Raw genomic sequence first — 22300 nt, 5'->3', positions numbered from 1 at the left:
AGGGGGAGTGGTATGTGTTGGAAACTGACCTGCCCCTTGCAAGAGCTTTCATTCTCTCCCTCCTGAGTGTTTTTGTAATTTGTATGCCTGCATTACTCTAGGATGGAGATGGGCATGGGATGCGTTTGGTCAGACCAGTTTGCTTTGTTTCTTACGTCTCTTTCAGAATATTATTGCCCACGTGCATAAAACATTGTCTTGCAATTATTCATTTAAAAATGTCGGTACTCTTTCTTAGCTCCCCAGCCTCAAGGCAGCTAATAATGAAAGGTCAGGTCACAAAGACATAACAATCCAATTAACAAGATTTTTCTTTAAAAAAATTCACACAATGAACAACAAACAGCCAAACAACAAACAGATGGTTCACCATCAGACTCTCAAAGGAATAGACCCGTCTTATGCAGCTTCCTAAATGTAGAGTGTAAAGCAGGGTTTCCCAACCTTTTCGAGGTCAGGGTACCTTTGACCTCACTCTTCATATCTCACAGTACCCCTGCCGCCACCCTCCACCTTCCCCTCCCATTGCCCCTGCTTGCCACACACCCCACCTTCCCCTCCCAGGGTGAAGGGTAGCACTGGGGGTAGTGGTGGCTGCTGACCTTGTGGCTGGCCCTGCCCCATGGGCCAGCTCCATGTCCTTGCTGGCGCCAGTGGGAGACACCACAAAAATGAGGGGGGTAGTGTTGCCATGGTACCCCTGGGACATGCTCACGGCACCCCAGGGTACCAGAGAACCCTGGTTGAGAATGGCTGGTGTAAAGGGATATGTCCTCAGAGTGGTTTTGCTAAGCCATTCCGAAGGATTGGGCCATCACAGAAAAGGCCTGTGACTTGTGTGTTGCTGTGCAAACAGTTCAAAGAAAGCTAGAACATGGCCATACAGCCCGGAAACCACACAGCACCCCAGTTCAAAGAAAGGATACCATGAGGAGGAGGCTGTGTAAACAATTGTGAATTCCACACAGCCAATGTATAATAGGTTGCAGCTGTTATAAAGGAACCCATTTTCCTTTTTCCTGTTCACACGCATGCCATTCAGGCAGCAGTTGGAACCCATGGAAACAACCCAGGTTGCTTCTGTGCCTTCGCACGGAGATGCTTCTCTCTTTTTCTTTTACATTTCCTGCAACACAGAGCCCCTCGGGGATTGGGCGGTTTATAAATCCAAATAATAAATAAATAAATAAATAAACACATGCATAGTTGTGCAAGCATACAGCCATGCTGATCGTCCCACAATGCAATCGGCATGTGCAACACGTAAAAGAAAAAAGGACCTCCCTGCAACGGCAGGGCAATAATGAACATGTTACTGTAGATCAGTCATACTCACTGCCACAGGGTGAAAATGTGCTTGGGGAACTTTGTATCCTGTGGGGCGTTAAGAGAACCTCCCCACAACCTGCTGGGCGGATTCTCCCTGATGGTGGACAGTTCGGAACTTACAGTGAATGAATGGAAGGGTGGGAAATAAAACTCCTCCTGCCTGGCTGTTTGCACGGAAGTCCCCCCCACCCCCCAGCACGCCCTTTATTTTTGCCCTGTGCATAATCCACCAATGTTCACAGTGAGGCAATATTTTCTCTTATAGAAGAAGAAGAGTTGGTTTTTATACCCTGTTTTTTCTCTACATTTAAGAAGCCTCAAAGTAGCTTCCAGTTGCCTCCCCACTCCCCACAACAGGCATCAGGCAAAGTAGGTGGGACTGAGAGAGTTCTGACAGACCTGTGACTAACTCAAAGTCGTCCAGCAGCCTTTGTCTGTAAGAGAGGGGAAACAAATCTAGTTCACCAGATAAGAGTCCACCACTCTTAACCGCTACACCACACTGGCTCTTGTAGAAATGAACATGTGGGGAAAAGCCGTGTTAGCCCTGTAAGAGCCAGGTACCCAATACTGTATTTGCAGGGTTTCTCTTCACGCATGCGTTTGCATAGAAAATGGAAGTAAGGCAACCTTCTCCTCTTAAGTGGTACATTTTAAACGGAGTAACATTCCATTAATGCACAAGGACTAATGCATTTCAGCCTCAAACTGGCTGAAGTGTCAACAGTAAACAATTATCTGAGTACAAACTTGCACCCAGTAGGAGATTGTTGACTTCAGTGGAACTAAGGACTGCATCCAGAAAGGTGGTTTTTCTGGGAAAATTTGAATGTTCCAGTTCAAATTTAAATAAACAATTTAAACATCTAATGTTATGAAGTTTGAAAAATTGTAGCAGAAGAAGGGAAATGTACCATGTACAAACCTGCACCGTAAACAAGCACTGGGGTTTGTTCATGCTTCATATCTCACATTTAGTCCATTTAAAATGATTGATTTGCAGCACAACAGCCCTGACAGCTATGGATAAACAGGCTGTATTTACATAGGTGGGGTGTAAACCTTTGAAAGGAAGAATATAGCATCAGGATGTTTTCTATAAATTTTCTGCCCCTTATCGCTGGCTGTATTGTATTTAATAGCATCCAAACAGGTCTGCAATCGCATTCAACTTCCTGGGAATAGATACCAATCTTGTAGCATTTTGGCAAATGTGCCTGTGTGTTGTACATGTTTTCAAACTTTAGATTGGTGTCATCATATCAGAGGCGTAGCTAGGGAAAATAGAGCCCGGTGCAAAATGTGAGTTTTGCTGCCCCCCCCCCCATGTTTGTTTGTGTTTTTTGTATTTTTTTGTGTTTTTTAGTTTTAGGGCTGCAGGGGGCACAATTTTTAGGATAGCAGCATAAAAATTTAAGGGTATCTTTAGGAGACTCTCCTGACAATACCAGCCAGGTTTGGTGAAGTTTGGTTCAGGGGGTCCAAAGTTATGGACTCAAAGATGTAGCTCCCATCTCCTATTAGCTTTCATTGGAAACAATGGGGGATGGGGCACCCCTTTTGGGAGTCCATAACTTTGGACTCCCTGAACCAAACCTCACCTCACATGGGTGGTATCACCAGGAGAGTCCCCTGAAAACTCCCTGAAATTTTAGTGCTGCTAGCCTAAAAACTGTGCCCCCTGCAGGCCAAAAAACTGAAAACACTAAAAAATACAAAAAACAAACCTAACATTTTTGCTGCCCCTCCCAGGAAAAGGCAAGTGCGTCTGCAACAACAATCAAGCGACCCCCATCTCCCCTTAGAAGCTACGCTCTCTGCCCCAATCATTGGCATATTTATATGATGTGACATGCAATTAAGAAGATAGATTTTTATGTATACTTCATGTGAATGCCTTCTAAATGCATGTAACTGGATCTTGAAAACAGCCATTACTTTCATCAAGAACTGGAAATTTGCAAAATGTTTTGTCATTATTTCTTTACTACATGTCTGTCAAATAGGTTTTCTGTAAAAGGATAAAACAACCACAAAATCCCATGAGTGGGGTTTATATTGCTCTTTTCCCTTCCTACAGAAATGAAAACCTAATTACGTGAGCATGAAAAATGCTTTTTCTAATGCCAGCTCGTAATGTGCATTGGGGGCAAAAATTATTTTTGTAAGAACCTGGCTTGTAGAGTAATCAGTTGTAAAACAGAAATGTTTCTCTCATGAACTGTATGTACCAAGTCTATTAAAGAATTTTCTATGAAGTTTGCTGCAAAAAGCTGTTTATACCATTGGGTTTTATTTTCAAAAGTTCTTGAAATGATCCAAGCTTGAAAGAGTTTGCAAGTACACTGGAAAACAAAACCTTTCAGTGTAAGCTTATGAATAAGGAACAAGTTATTAAAAGTCATATGTGAGCAAGTGGGCTACTAATTTTTTTGAGGGGGAGGAGCAGTAGTAGCTTTTGTAGTCATAATGACAAGCTTGTTTCGAGGTTTGAATTAGTACCAAATTTGCTCCTGTAAAGCAAGACATGTTATCTTCTGCTGCTGTTTCAAGGCAACAGTGATAATTTGCAGGGATAATGTGATCAGACCTTTTTTTGGCCATCAAGTCAAAGCTGACTTATGGCAACCCTGTGGGGTTTTCAATGCAAGAGACTTTTGGAGGCGGTTTGCTATTGCCTGCCTCTGCATGACACCCCTGGTATTCCTTGGAGATCCCTCATCCAAATACTAGCCAGGGTCAGGGTTGAGTGTGTGTGTGACTGGCCCAGGATTACTCAGCATGCTTCCATGACATGAGTGCATATTTGAACCCAGGTTTCTAGTCAAACACTTTAACTAACACTTGAAGCTGCAAGGGGAGGGACGGTCTAGAAATTTTAATAATAAGACACTGGACATCACAGTGATCGAGGACAAGAAAGGGACCGTCGTCAACATAGCAATACCTGGTGACAGCAGGGTCGATGAAAAGGAACATGAGAAAGTCACTAAATACTATGATTTGAAATCCAAGATACAGGGACTATGGCAAAAACCAGCGGAGGTCATCCCAGTGGTAATCAGCACCCTGGGCACCATTCCAAAAATGCTAGGACAGCACTTGAAACATCTTCAAATCGACAAAATCAACCTCTGTCAGATTCAGAAGGCAGCCCTGCTGGGATCCGCATGAATACTACACCAATACTAGGTGAGGCTCAAATTGTAATGAAAGGCCAACAACCAGCTAAAGAACTGACATCTGTGATATTAAAGGAAAAAAATTAACAATTATACCATGCTGGCTGTCCATGCCACACTAGACCAGGTTCTGATTCTTGACTGATGACTATGAAGATTTTGCAGCATGATTTTATTATAATTTCATAGAATCAGTGTTCCTAAGAATACCTACTTAAGCTAGTTAAGCTTTCCCAATGGTATTCAATGACAGTCAGTGCAGTGTGATGGTTAGTACTGAATCAAGGTCTGAAAGGCCCAGGTTCAAATTTCCATTCTTCCATGGAAGAATTGGGTGACTTTGGTCCAGTCACTTTCTCAGCCTAAGGCAGGGGTAGGGAACCTGCGGCTCTCCAGATGTTCAGGAACTACAATTCCCATCAGCCCCTACCAGCATGGCCAATTGGCCATGCTGACAGAGGCTGATGGGAATTGTAGTTCCTGAACATCTGGAGAGCCGCAGGTTCCCTACCCCTGGCTAAGGTATCTCAGAGAGTTATTGTGGTGAGGGTAAAATGCATGAGGAAAAACAATATTGCAAACTGCTTTGGGTCTGCATTGTGGAGAAAGACACAATTATAAATGTCTAAATAAATGAAGTTGAGATGCATCAGGTTGAGATGCATCAGGCAATATTCTACTGGTTGTAGGAAGATCCAACATACCTCCATGAATCATGGAATATTTCAAATAATATACTTCTGCTATACCTTAGCTGCAATCTTGCTTCCAAAAGTGAATTCTGTGGCAGGACAGGGTGACCAGTTGAGGTTGCTGCACTGGGAAAGGAGCCAAATCACGGCCTGTCAGTGCTAAGTATCTATGTGCATCTTTATCAGTGCTGTGACTCATAGAATCCAGGAGGCAAATATTAGTTGGCACTGAAATCTAGGAGAAAAATCTATTACAGACGTAAGTCTAATGCTAATCTGCCCATCTGTATTAAAGTTTTTGTAGAGGCACCCACCGGTAAGATTTGTGTTGACAAATGTTTTGATGGATTCTTTAGGCTTCTATTTATTCTTTTGGAAACTTAATTTCATTCATCCTGTTTGCTTACATGTAGTGCTGCAAAGCTGTCTGTTTTCCCTCCAGAAACAAAAGAGCTGCACAAATCCACAGATAAAGCAGGAGGGGGGGGAATCCAGCTGTTTAATAGAATTTGTAATTTTTTTGCTGATGTGTTTAAGCGCCTGTTCTTTATCAAGGATGTTCCCCCTTCTTTCATAAGAGACATATTATCTTTGTTTTCTCTTTCTCAGAAGATAAGACATTTTTTGAGATCTTGGGAGCTCCTGTATCTTGGTGGCTAAAAGAATAGACTGCAAATCAGGAAATCCCCAATTCCAGTAACAGCTGTGCCATATCATTAGGTTTCTTTTTCCATGCTGCTGTCTGTGGAATGTGTGCAGGTAAGAAAGATGGTATCCCCTGTTACCACACATAGGTTGGAAAGTTGGACAGTGAAGAAAGCTGACAGGAAGGAGGTAGATTCCTTTGAAATGTGGGGTTGGAGGATAGTTTCATGGATGCTATAGACTGCCAAAAATACAAAAGTGGGTTCTACATCAAACCAATCCTGATCTGTTCCTAGAAGCTAAAATTACTAAACTGAGGCTATTGTACTTTGGTCATATTATGAGAAGACAAGAGTCACTGCAAAAGACAATATAATGCTAAGAAAAGTTGATGGCAGCAGGAAGAGAGGAAGACCCAACATGAGATGGGTTGACTCTATAAAGGAAGCCACAGTCCTTAGTTTGAAATATCTGAGCAAGGCTGCTAACAGTTGGATTTTTTGGGAGACATTGATTCATAGTTGTCAGAAGTCAAAGGGACTTTAGGACACTTAACACACGCGAAAGACAATGATCTAATTGTAATCAGGACCATGGACAGCTCAATGTGAACGCCAGAACAGTACTGGAGGGCAGAATATTATTTCAGAATTGGCCTGATGCTAATGTATGTACCATCAAGTCACACAACCAATTTATGAGGACCTCAGCAAGGGGCTTTCAGAGCAAAGGAGAAACAGAGGTGTTTTGCCATGGTCTTCCTCTGCAAAGGCTTCTTGGGTGGTGCCCCATCCAATACTGACCCTGCTTAGGTTTTGAGACTCTGTGAGGTAGGTTAGGATGAATGTTGTGACGGGCCAAAGATCACCTCAGAAGTTTCCATGGCAAAGTGCGTATTTGAACTTGGATCTTCCAGATACTCGTCAGAGGTCTGAACACTACACCATGCTACATTCCGCTGCCACCTCAGTGTGTGCTGTGGTCATCAAGGAGAGGTTTCTTGGATAACTTGTTTTGAGCCCTAAGGTGACAGTAGAGTCCTGGGCTTGTAGGAGGACCATGGGGGCAGGGTTGGTTCTTGGATCCAGACCACCTAGCTCCCAGGTTGGTTCTTGGATCCAGACCACGTTTTTCTTATCTAAGCCTTCATATCATCTCTCTCTCATTGCTCTAATAGGGAGAGGTCTGCGCTCTGGCCCAGATGGTTGTAGGCAAAATACTCCCTCTCAGGTGCATGCTGCAAATGACGATGCTCACCTGCCTCGCAGGACTGTTCTGTGGATTACAAAGGAATGTATTTTGAAAGTACTGTTCAATTGCTAAGTACTGATCATGTTGAAAGGTATTAAAAATCTGCTTTCTACAGCACATTTAATGTTTTCCTTTTGGCTTTTTCTGTCTGTTTACTCTTCCCGTCTCCACTTTCAGTGTTCTTTTTCCAAATCCCCTTTCTGTTTGCCCTATGCATGTTAACTAGACGATAAGTCCACTTGGCAAGGTCCTTACCTCACAGCCTGCCAGCACAAAGTTGGTCTCTAAAAATATTAATAAAGCTAGCATTAATGAGGCAGTATGGTGAAACACTTTACAGGGAGAACAATTAGACTGAGCCTGCGTGCTGGAGACAGTGAGACTGTGTGAAGAGCATCAAATTATTTTCAGTGGACATTATAAGGTGCCATTATCCAGAAACAAAAGTGATTCATGTTTGATGGAGTGAGGCAAGGGAGTAATTCTATGAATGATACTCTATCATCATATTGGAAGGGCAATAATAATTTCCACTTATAAATAGGCAGTTAAACCAAACCTCTTTCCCCCCTTCAACCTGAAAAGAACCGGTGTCACTTTTGGAGTTTAAACCACAATATAATCTAAAACAAACTGCAATTCTTAATTCTGAAAATGGTTTTGACCAGTTTGGTGCAGGGGCTAGAATGTCAGGCTTAGACTTATGTACAGATCCTCACTGTACCGTAAAGCTCACTAAGTAATGCTCTGTCAGGTTAACCTTTCTCAGTTCTTGAACACTAATTCCTCCTATTGGAACACGAGGAAGGGACAAAGCATCCTGTCCTGTTACTACTGAAGGGAGGCACCTTCTTCCAGCGTGGTGTAGTGGTTAAGAGCTGAGTAAACTCTAATCTTGAGAACTGGGTTTGATTCCTGACTCCTCCACATGAGCAGTGGTGTCTTATCTGGGGAACCGGATTTGTTTCCCCTACACATGCCTACACATAAATCCTGCTTGGACTAGTCACAGTTCTTCAGAACTCTCTCAGCCCTTCCTGCCTCACAAGGTGTCTCTTGTGGGGAGAAGAAAGGAAAGAAGTTTGTAAGTCCCTTTGAATCTCCTTACAAGAAAGAAAGAGGGGTATAAATCCAAACTACTCCTCCTCTTCTTCCTCTTCCTCTTCCTCCCTTGGAGTTTCCTTTCTTGCCTGGACAAGGAGCATAGAGATAATTGAAGAGCTATGTTTTCCAGTGCTGCTAATTCATCTTCCTTCTGCTTTCTTCAGACAGCCCTACACTGGGTGGGGTTTTTTTGTAAACAAGTTGCAACATGTATTTTTTAAAAATTTAAACTATTTATAAGCCTCCTCTTCAGAGACTTGCTTAAGACAGATCACAACTTAAAGGATAAAATAATTAAAATTAGCAACCTTTGAAAACTGCCCATAAAAGTCTGGAATATAAAACTTTGGGCAGCCTAAATAATCCTTTTAACAGTTCTCAAGGCTAAAAACAGATTGCACAAACCATTAAGAGCAAATCCCTGGGAAGAATGTTTTTTTGGCCGGGTGCCTAAAAGAAAGTAGGATAGGCAACATAGCCGTGAGGTTGTACTCTAAGGAGTCTTAGAAAAAACTGTCTCCTTCAGGAAACATAGCTGAGGCCCAAGAACAGGAGTGTCCAGTGGGGCCCACATGGCTGGGGTCAGAGAAGCAGTCAAGTCCCAGTGCATGTTGTCAGATCTTGCACTCAACCTGGGAAGCAACATACTTCTATGGGGGCCTGGAAGTATTACCTAAAGGTAAAGTACTGGTTCAAATATTCACAGATGGTTTTGTGGAGGCAACCAAGGTAGAATAATTAATCTCTCTCCTTTGCCAACATACTTTGAAATGTGGACAACAAAATGTGAAAAGGACATACTTCCTTCCTAGCAAAATGTTTTTAATCCTGGTTCTGTTAGTGTTGCAGTATTCAGTTCACACTTGCTTACCTATCTCAGGACTGTAAGAACATGACAGGAAATCAGGTACCATCAGAATAACATAATGCATAACCAGAGCTGTCTTTAGCAAAAATAAAATGGCAGTTCTGTAGAAGTCATGACCTAGTAGCTGTTCCATATGACACCTCTAGGTTATAATGCTTGGATTTAAATTTTCTTTATTAGTAGATGTCTACAGTAGAATGAAAATGTGAAGGAAAAAATGACATTATTTTGTTACAAAAACATTGACCCCAACCTGAATTAACTGGGAGCACATACAACTAGAATCTAAGAGGCTGTGCATTTTGGATTTGTCATCATTTGTATTCTCCCTAATCTTTAGAGCAGGGATCTGCAATCTGTGGCTTTCTAGATGTTCATGGACTACAATTCCCATCAGCCATGCTGGCAGGGGCTGGTGGGAATTGTAGTCTATGAACATCTGGAAAGCCACAGATTGCAGACCCCTGCTTTAGAGTTTGGGAAGCAACAGGTAGTTAGGAGAAAAGATGTGTTAGAATCCACAACAACTACTCCAAATAAGTGTATATGTTTTAATTATTCCATGAATTTTCATAGTGCCAGAAATCACTCAGAAGTACTTGCTTTACAAGTTAATGCAAATGAACACCATAGTTTGAATCATATTTAGTGTTTCATGTATGAACCAGAATTGAACTGATTCTGGATGTATGCTGGTATATTTATCAGCTTGTAATCTCAGGACCATCATACTTTCCCAGTGTTTTCCAGGGCAACTTTTGTCTCTGTAGTCTTCCAAGTGAGTAAATGCAATTTAGTGAAGTAGAAAACTTTAGAAGAAAAAATTATCATGGCAGCAGCATTGAACTTTCTCACAAAAAATTATTATTTCAACAGAATAGAGTAAAAATATAAATTTATATTGTACAACGGGTAGAAATTGGAGGCAGCTAAATCCCGATTAAGATGTGTAAAATGTACGAGAACAGAGCCAATCACTTTGGAGTAAGGTGGCTTGCTTTCCAGGCTTTGAGTTTCCTTAGTTCTTGGTGAATAAATGCATGAAATTGCTATTTGCACAAAACAGGGCAGACCAAACACCACCAGTGTTGTCACAGCAATACTTAAAATGAAGGCAAGTATCCCCTAGTTAGTGATTTGTGGTTGTAAAATGTCTCCCTTGGTTCCTTACAGCAAACTGCCTCGGTTTCATTAATGGAAAAGACAGGCCTGCATTGGAACAATTGTGTGTATACTCTGCCATCCTACTACACGGGAACTAGAGTTATTGGGAGGGGGGGCGTGGGGAGACCTAGCATTCTGTAGGTGACCATGTGACACTCACCATGTATCCAATGAGCTAAGAGCAGACAGATCATTCCAAACAAAATTACTCCCTACTAACTTTCAAGAAACTCCTAAGCTGCACTGCGTCACATCGTCTACTGAAGCCCAGTAGGACAAATTTGGACAGCCATTGCAAAGTACAGAAAAGGTCCTACAAATGGGCCAAGACAGAACTCACAGCCCTAAGAGAAAATCAACCAATAAAAGCTGTTGGGAGGGCATTTCATCACACAGGGTAATAAAGGAGAAGATGGTGCCTTAAATATGCAGCTTCCTAGTCATGACGGACTTGAACTGAGCTTGAAATCATCCAGGCAGTGAAGATTTTTTTTAGGGTAGGTGCTGGATGTTCTGATAGGCTTGTTTTAGTCAAAAGCTGAACTGCCACATTCTGCACCAGTTGAGTTGTCTTTAAGGGCAATCCTGTGTCGTGTGAATCATAGTAATTGTGTCATGGTCATAGTAGTGCAGACAGATCAGCTGAGTCCAGAAGGCAGGATTTCTATGACAGACATGTTTGAGAAATGGCCTTAGCAGCTACCATTGTGATTGGCTGCTCCAGTAATGATCAAGAAGTTCCTTAAACTCTTCATAGAAATCATAAGGAAAAGCTCTACACTATCTAAAGAGGGCAACAAAGGCTTTTCCGCACTCACTTCCTGCAGTGCGGCTGTGTGCTTGCTTTGGTTTTTTTCCAGGGCTTCCTTTGCGCAAAGGGAAGTCTCAGCAGAGAAGATACTCCTGCCGTGCAGATCGTGTCTGCCATTTTGGCCCACATACTACCTCTAGTCCTCTTTCCAGTGGCTTATCTACCTAGGGACAAGGGGTACTCTGTCCCTCAATCATGCTCTTGGTCTACTGGGGCAGGCAAAATTTAAGACTAGGGTTTCATCAAGCTGCAATTCTAACCCCATCTGTGCTGCCAGTCGCAGGCACTAACGCAAACGACATGAGGTGTGTGGGAACTCCAAGAGCTTCCCAACCTCTCTCTGGATCGACTCTTCCTCCCTCCCCTAGTCAGAAGAGACTGCAGACTGCGCCGCTAGGAGCCCAGCTGGCAGGGGGAGGGTAGGCAAGTACTTGTGGTAGGAATTTTATACTCCAGATAGGATTCAGGCCTCTGACACTCCCCGCCAGCATGACCAATTGGCCAGGCTGGCAGGGGCTGATGGGAATTGTAGTCCATAACATCTGGAGTGCCAAAGGTTCGCCACCACTGCCCTAGACCTTGCCCATGTCCATGGTGACAGTGGGGGGGGGTGGAGTGGGGCAGAGCCTGGTCAGTGGGGGGGGTGGAGCCTGGGGGTATCATAGGGCGGAGCCGGGGGTGTGGTGGGGCAGAGCCTGGGGGGGCATCCTGGAGACAATTTGTCTCCGGGCGCCATTTACCCATGGTGCGCCTCTGCCTCTTTCTGAGGTTGCTTGCTTCCTGTTTTTTTGAATGCCATTGGTTGTTTATCACAAATGCAATGGACTATGACATTTTTGCGAGAAAATAACAAAAACAGCTTTTTGTTCCTGGCTGGAAAAGCTGTTTGTGTGAGCAGGGAAAGGCAGGAAACCCAAACCAAGAATAATGTTTCCTGAGCTTCTCTGCAGGGAGAATGAAAGGGGCAGAAAAGTCTCACATGGACAGGTTTCAGAAGCCACAGAGCTTCTATGACCTGGGGCACAGTGACTTTGCAAGTGGCTAAAATAAGTGCACAATCAAATAAAATTTTATTTCATTTTCATTCCCTTCAGCCATAGATTGGCAGGATTATGAATAGAACAAAAATGAAGGTGTAACCCATGCCACTTCGCTATTTGTGTTGTGGTTGGATCTTAGGGCCCAGGGAATAAAAGCTCAATGAGCATGTGCAGTTGGTAAGCTTGCTTACATGTTACCAAATGCAAGACCTCCACCGTCCTCAGTTGATCTGGCCTGCAACAGGAGAAGGAAGGCCCACTGCTCAGTTGAGGGGGTTTCTTATTTTTTTACAGGCCAGAGTTGAAGAAAGACCTTTAGCAGATACCCCTTATGTAGAAGAACAAATGGGATAAAGCAGCCCTGCATTGGACTTTTTTGCTCTTGTTTATTCATTGGGCGCTGTTAGTGATTGTAACTGTTTTGAGCACTTTTCTTAAAAGCACTGAAGATTTGGTAAAATTGAGTTGTGACACACACACACACAATCATACTATTTCACTATTATAACTATTTTCACTATTTTTCACTATTTCACTATTATCCCTAAATGATAGAAAGTTGTGTTTAAATTAAGTTTGTTAATTTATTGAAGCAATTTCATATTTGTTTGACAAGCCACAGAGTACTGTCATTATATTACCTTTTAAATTCTCTTAGGTCTCCAATTGAGATTCATGTAGCCAAGAATAAGTAGGTTACAAAGGGATTACAATAAAGTAATAAATACCAAGATCATTTAAAAACATACGCAAGAAATCTGGCTACAGTCCATAGTCAGCCCACATTGTTTGAAAAAAAAAACCAGTTTCAAAATAACATAATGACTGGAACACAAGGCAGCAGAGTTAACAAAAGATCCCACTATACCACATTTAGCTACTATTAGTAGAGGACAGTGCAGCAACACATGTGGGATGGTCTCAATAGCCCCAGGCGAACAAGAACAGTTTCTTTCAGTTCAGGAATAAGTGCACAGTGGAAAATAAATCCATTGGGAAGGTAAACTGGTTGCCTGGCAGACCACAAGTGCACAAATGGCCAAAGTCCCTTCCAAAACTTAACTTCACCAGCTAGCACCACCTCTAGATCCAATTGAACATTACAGCTGTTCCAGTTCTTGAAATGGTGGGAGAAGGTCACAATTGCTCCTGGTTCTGCTGCAGGGGTGGGGCTGTAGTTCAGTGGCATAGTAGCTGCCTAGCATGCAGAAGATCCCAGATGAAATCCTCCAGTTTAAAGAACGAGGTAGGAGGTAATGTGAAAAACCTCTACTGGAGACCCCGGAGAGCTATTGCCAGCCAGAGTGGGTAATTCGAATGAGATGGACCTGGTTCAGTTTGGATTTAGTTGGTTTGACTCAGCTTCATGGGTGAGTGTATGCTGAGGCCCTGATCAGGAGCTTTCTCTCATGGCATTTTTAACTCTAAAATGGCACCCACGAGACCCATAGACTATAATATGTATTTCGGTCCTCTGTCCTGGCCCTCTCTAGCATTTTCTTTTTTGGCCATTTGACAGCGGCATCCAAGCATTAGCTCAGAACAAAGAGCATTACTTGGGGAGGCTTATTTTTAAGAAGCATAAGGCATTGGTTTTTTGATGATGCCCAGCCCAATAGCTGCTGATAATGACAGTTTAATACAGTTATTAAAAAGCAGCAGGGGCAACACAAATTCTGTTGGGCTCCTCTGGTCATGTCTCATGCAGCTAATCCTTCATAATTAGCAGCAAATAGTTTGACTCCAAGCAGTCAGAAAAGGACCCAAACCTTTTAAACACCCAACTCTACCCTTATTTTCAAATAACTTAATGGGCCAGAGTGGCTCATCTGACAGAAACTGACTGGACTGAAAGGGATGTGTTGCCCTTTTCTATTTGTAAATGGAGGTTGTCTCTGTCATGCAGCCGAAGTTGTCTCGGATCCAAAATCAAGCCTGCAATCTGTTTTAAATGGATCAAGGGCCAATATGTGATTCAGAAAACCCTGAGATTGCTCTGCTAGTACCTGTTTCATCACCTTGCCTAGAAAAGGAAAGTTGAACACAGGCTTGTAATTGGTCAACACTTCTTTATCTGTAGAAGATTTCTTTATCGGAGGTTTATCATAGCGCAAGAGCTTCACAAGAGTAACTACCAAGAGCTGAAAACTGAGCTGGAATTTGCTTGGAGTAAACAAGGCTCTTGTCCAAATATTTGTTCAAAGTGTTCTTAGTTTGATTTTGTACCCACTAGATTCTCTATTGAATGCTGATGCACTGAGCTGCTCAAGTAGCTGAAGCTGTAGATGGAGAAAGCTCCTTGAGTTTGAAGTGGTAGTTGCTTGAGCCAGTTCTGGTAAGAGCTTTGCTATTTATTTCAGATATTTTCTGACCTCCTGGCCTATGCATGAGATGGTTCTGCTGAAGACCTTCTTGGTTTGACTTTTTGGGGGACCATCTAGGAAATAACAGTGCCGCAGAGTGTGCTTGCTATCTCATTAATTTTTATCTTGTCCTGGTTTGGAACCTCCAAATGTTTTTTTTTCTATCTTTGGACACATTTCTCATTTTTGAAAAAAAAGAAGCTTTTCTAAGTCTGGGGAAATATGCATCTGTGTATTCATGGCACAGTATAAAGCCTAGGGTAGACAGAAACACATCTTATCATGACAGGTCTCCAAAAATGCCAGACATAAATGCAGGTGAAACATTAGGAGCTAAAACTACCACACAGCCTGGAAAACCTATAGCAGCCCACTAAGCACAGTTTCCTGAAAGTAAATCCCACTGAATGATCTCAGCAAGATTTTGAATCAACCTCCTTGGTCTTTTGTAGGCAGATTCCACATTGACCAAAAACAAGGTGTGAAAATGGTGTAAACTATTTTCACACTGCTTTCACACCACTGTTTTTGGCCCATGTGGAATCTGCCATAGTCTCATAGTTTTGCTAAGTTGATCAGCAAGACACTTCTGTTCAGCCAAAAGTCACTGTTCTTCAAGAAAAAAAATTCTAAGGGAGATGTCCGTGTGTGAAACTGCTGAATTCATATTCATAAAGAAATTTGAGTATTTCTTAAAACTTGAATGAAGCTTTTTCAACTGATACACTTGTCACCAGTTGCTGCTATTGTGAATAATACTCTTCAATAACTGTACATTTGAATTTTACATAGACAGAATTTCATGGTCTTTTGACTTTGCTTTCTGCATTTTTTAATCTGTATCCACATGCATATATGTCTGTCCACTTCATGCATTTCAGAAGAGGGACTCTAATCTGGAAAAGCAGATGTAACAAAAAAATTGACTCAGTTTTAAAATGCTGCAAGACTCTTTTTATTCTTCATATAGTGTAATTTAGAAGATACACTTGTGCATAGAGTTCAGTGGGGCACTAAAAGTATGTTTTTGCAGTGTGGCCCTTAATATTGTACCAATAAACAGAAAATGACTAATTACTACAGTCAGTGTAGGGGTTAGAATGTCAGGCTGGGGAGACCCCAGTTCAAATCCTCACCCAGCCTTGAAGCTTCATTGGTGATCATGGGCCATTCATGCTCTTGCCCATCTCACAGGCTTGTTACGAAGATGAAACAGAGGAGAAGGCAGAACCACAAATGTTGCTGTGCGCTCCTGGGAGGAATAGACCATGAAAAGAGGGTTTTAGTTTTTCATAACCAGTTGCTGCCCAAGGAAACTGCTCTTAGGAAATAAAGACTGATTCCGCATGGGCCAAAAACAGTGGTGTGAAAATGGTGTGAAAATGGTATAAAAGGGTTTAAAACAGTATAAAAGGGTTTATACCACTTTCACACTGTTGTCACACTGCTGTTTTTGGCCCATGCGGAATCAGCCAAAGTGACTGTTGTGAAATAGAAGAAGAGTTTGGTTAAGAGCAGTGGACCCTCATCTGGAGGACCGGATTTCTTTCCTGCTTCTGCACATGAGGCCTGCTTGGTGAGTTGGGGCTAGCTGCAGTTCTCTTCAAATTCTCTCAGCCCCGCCTACCTCACAAGGTGTCCATTGTGGGGAGGAGAAGGGAAGGTGATTGTAAGCTGTTTTGAGACTCCATTGAGAAAAGTGGGATATAAATCCAAACTCTTCTTTTGTTCTTCTTCTAGGGCAGGGGTAGGGAACCTGCGGCTCTCCAGATGTTCAGGAACTACAATTCCCATCAGCCATTATTAGCATGGGTTACAATAGAGGTGGCTTTACGGGAATTAGGCTTGAACATCTGAGAGCTGCAGGTCTCTGCAATTCCCTGTTCTAGGTAGGGCAAGTGGTATAGGTGTCACAAAACTCTGTGCCCTCCAGATGCAAGTGGACTCAAGGCTCCCATCATTCCCTCAAGCAAAGGGATGATGGGAACCAGTCCATAACATCTGAGGGCCACAGGACAATTTGTGTTCTAGGAACCTGCTCCAGATAAGTGTTCAGGGAACTACAAATTCCCATACCAAAGGCCTAATAGTGAATATTTCAAGAGTAAAAGGAGGCTGATGGGGAATTTAGAATGAACATCTGAGAGCCGAGGTTCCCTACCCTGTTCTAGGCATAGGTGTCAAACTCGTGGGCCTCCAGATGCTATGGACTTCAGCTCCCATCATTCCCTGTTACACGATGTTGGTAGGATGGGGAACTGTAGTCCATAACATCTGGAGGGCCACGAGTTTGACACCTATGTTCTAGGGCAGGGGTAGGGAACCTGCGGCTCTCCAGATGTTCAGGAACTACAATTCCCACCAGCCTCTGTCAGCTCCTATTTCCATGGCCAATTGGACAATAACTTGATCATCTGTTCTAGGACAATAACTTGATCATCTGTCTGATTGTTCATTTCTGTCTTCTTTCAAATCCCAACACAAAGTCTATCTATCCTATTAAGCTTCTGCCTTAACCCCTTGGTCTTCACCTTAACAGCATGATCTTAGTATAAAACCCTATTGTGGCATAGGGGTTCAAATATTGAATTAGGATAGAGGAGACACTGGTTCAAATCCTCATTGGGATATACACTCATAGGGCAGACTTGGGATAGTTATTCATATCTCAGGTGCTTTTTAGAGTATAACTGATACTTGGTTGCAATTGCAAAACTGTATGTCATTCACGCATACCAAATTTCATCCTGTCTCACTGTCCAAAAGAAGTTGTGTTGCAAATAAACAAATGGATTGCCAAGTGCCCCATCTTGCTAGAGAGAGCCAGCATGGTATAGTGGTTAAAAGTTGTGGACTCTAATCTGGAGGACAGGGTTTGTTTCCGCACTCCCTCACATCAGCAGTGAACTCTTACCTGATGAACCCAATGTTTCCCCTCTCCTACATATGAAGCCTGCTAAATGAGCAAGTCACAATTCTCTCAGAACTTTCTGAGCCTCAGCTACCTCACAAGGTGTCTGTTGTGGTGAGAAGAAGGGAAGGAGTTTGTAAGGCACTTTGAGACTCCTTATGGTTAAGAAAAGCAGGATGTAAATCCAAACTCTTCTTCTTGGGCAATAACTTTCTCATAAGTCTGCCCTTTCGCATAAGTATCCCCTCCGGGGATAGGGCTGTCTATTAAATATAATAAATAATAAAATAATAATAATTTATGCTGTAATGCTTTGCAGATTCAACACTTGAGTTCTTTGTCTTTAAAAAAAGTTCATGTAAGCCCAGGAAATGTTATTTAAAGGGTGGAAAGGTCCCAAGTAGTTTCTTTGAATAATATAGTAGCTCCATTTCCCCTCCCTTGAAATTATACATGAAACTGGGGAGGACAGAGTATTTCTGCTGAGCCATGTCCTGGGTATGTTGAAGCTGCTTCTGCAGAAAGCAGATTATTTACTGATCACTGCTTTACTGCAGACACTGGGAGGATTTTGCAGTGACCCCCATTTTTTTAATTAAAGTTGTTTATTACTTATTTATTAGAGCTATTTTTAATTTGGTCCTGGTATGCCATAGAAGAATAGCAGTGGCATCCTTTCCAGCAGCAATTCCCCCTCCCCAAAAAAATGCTTACATAGGCATAACTATCAATAAAGAAAATCTTCAGCATGGAGGGAGGAGGCCGGGGGGTTGACAAGCATTAATAGTGCCATTATCCCCAGGAAGCAAAAGGCTATTAATGTATTTTACTGCAACCAGCAGTGATTATTTCCAATGGATGTAATGATTCAAAGGTATCCCTGGGTCATCCTAGGGGAAATCATGAAGCTTCTCATATCCAGCAACAAATTCAGAAATGTTGTTGTTGCTATACAGTTGAAAAGAGCCTTTCCATCATGAATGATAAATAGGAATTTTTATGAAGTTTGCAACATTCCTAGATGAGGACAGATTTATTTTGGACCAATCTGTCTGGCATTCACAAGCAGCAGCACCAGGCCAGTGGGCTGGTTACATCCCAAGGATGGGGTGCAGAGTTGAAGGGGACCCCTTTTCTTTCTGTGCCCCAACACCATAGAGCTCCCTGCTCATCATCACTGGAATGTGGCCCCCAGGCTCCCTCTTCCCCTTCACCCAGGTGCGTGCCCTGCCCGATCAACCAGCCCCCTGACCATGGGTTCTAAGGCCCCAGATTACACACCACCTTGCCACACCAGCTGGCAGGCAGGCCAGGCCCTCCATCTCCCACTCAAAAGGCGGATGCTGGCGAACCACTCTCAGTCTGCTCTCCAAGGCTACCTTCTCACTCCTGTGCACCACCAACATAATCCACCAGTACCAGCCACAGCAGTGAGGGGGGCAGATCAGGAGGTCTCCCCTGTTCACAACTATTGGCCAAAGGACACTCCCCCAACTCAATCAGAATATCTCAAAGACAGTGAGTAAGATTTTCAGTTCTTCAAAAGCTCTTCATCAGGCGTGACACTTAAAGACAAAGCAAAAGGAGGGGAGGGGGATCCCCTTCAGGCCATGATGTCAGAAGTCTCAGGACTCCATTTTATGTAGGATGTATGACATACAACTAGATTAGGTCATGGAGTTGTTTTCAGGTTGTACATAGTCTTCTGGGAAGAAGGAAAACAGTGTTAGAGAATATAAATGCTAGCAGTTGATATGTCTAGAATGTTTCTTTGAGATTCTCAATGTATCAGAAATGGGATGCATGAAAACAGCCCTAATTAGGAAGTGTAATTTGCAGTAATATGTCTCCAATTGACTCTCCCTCATATCTTCGGTTGCCACTGATATAGTTCTGCTGACATGCCCCAAACCTCTGTTGCTCCGCTTTGCAACAAGGCCTTCTAAATATAGTTTATGGTTACATATAGTGTGTTTCTGTACCAGGAATTTTCTCTTTAGTAGAGTTGCTGGTGCATGCCGTTGACTGATTGGAAATGTTTCTTTTCTTCCTGCTTTATGGTGTGCACACTGCAAACATGCTTGCCACATAAAGTGTTAATCCTGAGCAATTCTGTAAATTTGTGTAGTAGTCTGACTGGCTCTATTTCTCACATCAGTAGTTCTTAGAAGAGATGCGGAAAAGGGGAACCATTGGGACATTCCATTTCAGTACAGGTTTATTAGTATTTCTGTTCAGTCTCAGATAGTAACCAGTTCAAAGCAGATGTGCTACACCAGTGGTGGCGAACCTATGGCACGGGTGCAAGAGGTGGCACTCAGAGCCCTCTCTGTGAGCACGTGCAAACAGAGTCCCCCCTCCCCATCTAGGCTGGCCTGGGTCGCTGGGCTCTATTATTAGCATTAAACCTTAGACCTAGTTTTGGGGAAGCAGTGTAGGTAACTCTGTTAAGTGCTGTTAAACCCCACTGATTTTCATGCAAAGAACTAAAGTGCAATCCTTTACCTGGGAGTAAGCTTGATTGCTGGCAATGAGGCATGCTTCTGAGTAAACCCTCCTAGGGTCGTGATTCACCTGTTGGATTTATATCCCCCCTTTCTCTCCTATAGGAGGCTCAAAGGAGCTTACAATCTCCTTGACCTTCCCCCCTCACAACAAACACCCTGTGAGGTGAGTGTGGCTGTACAGGTATATTCACCATACAACACCATGCTATCCATTCATGGAAGGAGTCCTTGCATTCACTATTCAATCTTTTTTTAAAAAGTATCTATGGTATGGAGATTTGGTTTTCCCGTTACATCTCCCCAATGGAAAGGACTAGAGACTTAATTTTTAAAAAAGAAAGTTGTGGATTGAGAGAACCTGTTACATATATTGATATAATATAGTGATATAACAATAGTGGTTTAACAATATTCAATTCCTGATGAAAACCCCCAAAAAATCCTAGTGGTGGGAAGAGGAAATAGTTACAACAGGGAACATGGCTGCCATGTGGACAGGAAAATCTGAACTTTCCCATGCATATGGCAGCTGTCCAGGCTTTACTGCGAACTTTCCCAAAACTTCTCAGCAAAGCAGATTCGAGACTGACAGGAAAAAGGCCAGGGAAAAACCCAGGAAGTACACAAATGCACCATGATGCTGTGCGGAAGCAGGAAACCCCCACACTTCTCAACAGCATTAAAGCCCAGAGCAGGTAACCCTTGTGGAAATGGCCTTAATTCTTCTTAAACAGCAAATGTGAATGTTTTTGCAGAAGTCTATACTCTTCCAAAATGTGAAGATGGCAACAGAGCTCAGAGTTCATTTTATGTATTTCCTTCAAATTCAAACCAATCCTTATTTGGCAGAGAGGGGAGCAACTGCTGGAATCCAGAGCTGACAAAAGAGCTGGCAGGCACTTCAAACTCTGGGAAGAAATTGATTGCTGAGCAGAATGTTCGCTTCAAGGGATTACGACAGAAAATTATAAACCTACTGAATATATAGATTCCTGAACCCATTCAGTTCCATACACACTTGTAACCTAAGCATTCTAGTATATTTCTTTACTTCATGTAAGGAAATGCACCTACCTCAAATTTCTCCACCTTTCACTTCTGCATTCTAGAAGAGTACTATTTAAAATAATTATCCTGTCATTTATAACTGAGATTCTCAGTGGCTATAAGTACAAACAGTTTCACTCTGTGGTTGAATATTATAACTTGCACACATAAATACTTCACAAACACATTTTTCTCTCATATAAATTGAGACTTTCTAATATGTTTCCCCTGAACATTTATTATAGCTCTGAGCAATGCATTCCAATTGGTTTTACAAACATTTTTATGGAGATACCCTGAAGAGCAAAGTCTAAACAACTGGCTTGTAGATTTTAGTATCTCAATTATTTTATTCTGCAAAGCCTCAATATTCAGTAGAAAATGCATAAAATGCATTTATGTTTCACTCTAGCTATTAAAATTCAAAGAAATTTATGAGTTGGAGGGAAGAAAAAAGCTGAATCAGTTCTTTCACTGTAGCTGGAAGATTGTTGATCTGATGTGTATTTATCATAGTAGCTCAAAAACAGCATGCATTATCTTTCTTGCCTAGTTCTTGAACTTCTGCAATACTTGGCATCCAGAGAAAAGCACAGTATCAGACAGTAGATCTATATGATCTACATCCAGGCGAGACAGAGGTAAAGCTGGTTGGAAAGCTGATGCCTTGGAGCAACTGACTCTACTTAGGGGAGATAGTGTTGCCGGGAGCCTAGACAAGTAATGTCTTGCTCCTTTAATCAGAGGCAGAGCAAGGGGAAACTGCACCTGGGGCGTGCGCACGCCCTGCACCCCTGCCGCACCGTCATCCGCTCCAGCCCCAGAATGCCCCTGGGATGCCACGCTCCCTTGATGGCCCATCCATGCCTTTACTGTTGCTCCACCTGGGGCGCTGCGCCCCCCAGTCCCGTGGGTGCTATGCCACTGTCTTTAATAAAACCTTCAGCCCAATCCAAAGAAAGAGGGGTAGAGCAGTGGCTGGGGACACTGTTGCAGCACTGCCTCTGAAGAGGCAATTAGTGGTGTGGGCACTGGGGGAGAAGGAGAAGCTCCTTTCCTGAGAAAGCCCACAGAGAGATGTACCTTATGTCACCCTTTTTGTTGGCATAAGTCTGCGCCACTGAAGGGGGAGGGGTTGGTTGAGACCACCCCCTTAATCCCCCTTCTCCATGCCATCATGGCCTCCTGTGCCACAAGAGCAACAGTGTTGAAGAGATCTTCCCGGGTCCGGTGCTGCAGTGCCCCACTTGGTGGGGTTAGTCCCTCTGCACCAGCATCTCTGCCACTTTGCTGGTGGCACTGGCACAACCGTTCTACCACTTCCAGTGCGGCTTCAGCACCCCCACCCCCACCCCCCGCCCTTTGGATTGCGCAGTATATGGAAAT

The 22300-nt window shown here is 42.9% G+C and overlaps 1 protein-coding gene across 2 annotated transcripts in view; it reads left to right on the top strand.

Moving 5' to 3' along the window:
* DPP6 (dipeptidyl peptidase like 6) overlaps positions 1-22300 on the top strand; it is a 643433-nt gene that overhangs the window by 75837 nt on the left and 545296 nt on the right. The window lies entirely within an intron of this gene.

Source organism: Sphaerodactylus townsendi, linkage group LG11 (assembly GCF_021028975.2).
Source record: "Sphaerodactylus townsendi isolate TG3544 linkage group LG11, MPM_Stown_v2.3, whole genome shotgun sequence".
Taxonomy (NCBI): domain Eukaryota; kingdom Metazoa; phylum Chordata; class Lepidosauria; order Squamata; family Sphaerodactylidae; genus Sphaerodactylus; species Sphaerodactylus townsendi.
The sequence above is the reverse complement of the archived record's forward strand: the minus strand, read 5'-3'. Positions and strand labels throughout refer to the sequence as shown.